We start from the raw sequence: 2,960 nt of genomic DNA, 5'->3' as shown, positions 1-2,960 counted from the left end.
GCCCCCCCTGCCCCCCTCCCCTCCCCCCCCCCTTCAGACAGCTGTCATTTCCACATGGCATTCCTCACATCTAGGGTAGGTATTTCTGCATAGATCGGTTTTCATCCAAAACCCCAACACCTGAAAACCAAAGATAACCCCAAAAACAGTGCTGTAGAAGCAGCAGGTTTGTACACCAGGAAGGGGACAGCAGACTGCTGATGTGGTGTTAGAAAGGCTATTTCACTCATGACTACGCTGTTTTTGACTTGCTAGGTCTTTTAATATTCATGCAACATTTCTTCACATTGTGCAATAAACCACTATTTTTCAAAGCACAGTGCCACAGACTCTGCCCAAGGGAGGGAAGTGCAAGAAAATCTGGGTTTGTCTGTGTGGTATTACAGTTTGTTTGTTTGCTTATGTAATGAGAGCTTTGCTCCTTGCCTTTCCTCCTTTATTTCTAGGAAAGAAGTCTGTGCCAGCTGTGGTGAAGAATACTAACCCCTTCCTAAAACAGGCACTTTGCAGCAAAGTCTCTGAGGCTCTCCATCAGAGATCTACTGGGCAGGAGGGATGAGGAACAGCCCCTGGCAGAGCAGCCTAAAGCCTTGCAACACACTGCTCAGGCTCCACTCTGCACCCCTGAGCTGACAGAGGCAGAGTGGGATGACATTGCACCTCTGGTCTGGTGCTTAGTCACTGCTACGCTTCTTTAGGGATGTGGAGCTCCTCAGCATGGCACCTCCTATGCTCCTGCTCCACTGCTCACAAACGGCCCCTGCAGCCTGCACCCTCACAGAGGCAGGCACATATGTGTGGAAGGGAAAAAGAGGGAGATGGAGAGATATGGTGAGGCATAAACTTCTGTACAAGGGTTCGTACGCTGCTACCCAGACCAGTTTCAAGGCAGATGCGCCCAGCGCAGAGCTGGGTGATGCTCTTGCTAACAGCGATACTCACTAGCAGCGACTGACGCCCAGGGGTAGCAGCTTGAAAAACTCAGAGAGGAGGAAACTACCAGCTCAGCACTGTGCTGAAGCAATGAAACAGGACCTGATTCCTTCTGAATGACTGTGGCTTGGTTAGCTCACTCACACCGTTGTCCCTAGCCTTGTAATGGAAAGAAACACACTGCAGAACAGTCCAAGAACAGTTCCTGCCAGACTGCGTGCTAGAGGCTGAGCAGGCTGCTTATTTCTAAAATGATCTCCTTTGCTGCGTGGTTTTGGTCCAGGACATTTCCCAAGTATTCACATCACCTCCTGAGACCACACACACGCATCCTTGCTTGTGGGTCCTGTTTCTGTCCACTGCCAGGAAACATTACACAGAGTCGTCTGCATAAAACCACAACCCTTGAGATGAGGCGCAGAAGATGAAAAATATTGCTTTGCTTGAATGAGATGACCAGGAATGAAGCTTAAAAACTAAAGAAACAAAAACTCAGGCCATGGAGAACAAGGAAACTGGGATCCCATCCATTCCAGTGTGGGGTCAGGCAGATGTGCTAGGGAGGCATGAGCAGGAGGAGAGGCTCTCTGCTGCTGCCACAGCTACAAAGCAAGCTGCTCCCTCCTTTCTGCCACACTTCCCTTTTTCAGAATAAAAGCTGTTAAGAACTGCTGTACTTGTTATGCTTTCCTCTCAGATCCTGCTACTGCTTCACATACCACTTTCTCTGTATCTGCAGCTACCCTTATTTCTCCCTGTAAAACTCTGGAGCACCTTTGTTTCTTGCACTCTCCTCTGGGTGCCTTCTGCCCTGGCTTGGGAAGTCAGTCCCTGCATTTCCCATGCGTTTGCTTCTCAGCTTCGTTCATCCCTTGCTCACTTCCCCTGACTGTGTAGACCTGAGCCTCAGTTTTGGCTTGAAGGCCCTGTGTGGGGAAGGAGCATCAGCCTCAGCATCAGGAAGAGCAAGACACCAACAAGTCACAGGCCTGAGGGAGCGTGAGATGTAACCGTGCGCATCCAGCTGGCTGTCAGTATCATCTGCTCAGATGGAAAATCCCAGAGAGTGCAGATTAGCATGAGTGAGAGCTGTGGTGGGGTATTCTTTGCAATGAAAAATCTTTTAGGAAGCACCAACTCATTGCAACTGGAGCATTTCTGCAGAAACGTCTGCATTTCTACAAAGCTTTCAGTGGGAATACGACTTGGGGTAGCAGCGTGTGGAACAAGGGAAGGCTGGTGTGCTTAGACAGGGTGTAAAAGTGTAAAAGATCTGATACCAAGCTCCTTGTCCCCTGAAGCGGGAACAAATCTGCACCCCGTGAACTGTGAGTGGCTGTTGAGCTGTTGGTGCTCGGTGTGGGGGGAAGGACTGGAAAGACTGGGTTTCCTTCTGGTGCCCAACACCTCAGCCAGAGACCTAAGCAATGCAACAGCACATCTGCATCTTCTTATGGCTTATATTCACAAGGACTGCCTGTACCCTCAGATAGTGGAGGTGTGACTGCATCCCCTGGAGGATGAGCCTGTGGGCGCTGCAGGAACATGGCAAGCCCATTTCTAACCCAGGACCAGGGGACCCAGCCACTAACAACATCCTTTCTTAGTCCTCCTCCAAGTTTTATTCCCCACCACATGACTCCAGGAGTCACACTCCTGAACCCAGGGCAGGCCAGCCTGCTGAGCGATGCTGCATGAGGACAAGAGCAGTCCTGTTTTTTTTTCTTCTCACATGTGAAACCAGCACAAGTGTCCCCCACAACTGCAGGGGAGTCTTTGCAGATGCAGCACAGGACTTCTCAGAGGACAAGCTAAAGGTAACTGTGTGGAGCTGCTCTGCAGAAACACTTTAATTGCTTTTGACACTGCAGACTAACTTCATTAAGCCCCAGGCAGATGACTCACAGTAGCAGGCTGTACTGGTGAAGGGAACAAAACGGGATGCAGGGAGGAAGGCAGCGTTTCCACGGTAATTAGAAAATTCCTCTGTTGTGAATGGAACCGCCTCACATCTTGCCTTCAGCAGG

General features: G+C 50.2%; 1 protein-coding gene across 3 annotated transcripts in view; it reads right to left on the bottom strand.

Annotated features, from left to right (window-relative positions):
• Positions 1-2,960, bottom strand: part of NRG1 (neuregulin 1) — a 101,685-nt gene that overhangs the window by 72,248 nt on the left and 26,477 nt on the right. The window lies entirely within an intron of this gene.

The sequence above is a fragment of the Egretta garzetta genome, unplaced genomic scaffold, assembly GCF_000687185.1.
Source record: "Egretta garzetta isolate BGI_Z169 unplaced genomic scaffold, ASM68718v1 scaffold585, whole genome shotgun sequence".
Taxonomy (NCBI): domain Eukaryota; kingdom Metazoa; phylum Chordata; class Aves; order Pelecaniformes; family Ardeidae; genus Egretta; species Egretta garzetta.
Note: the sequence above shows the minus strand (reverse complement) of the source record. Positions and strands in the feature narration are given on the sequence as shown.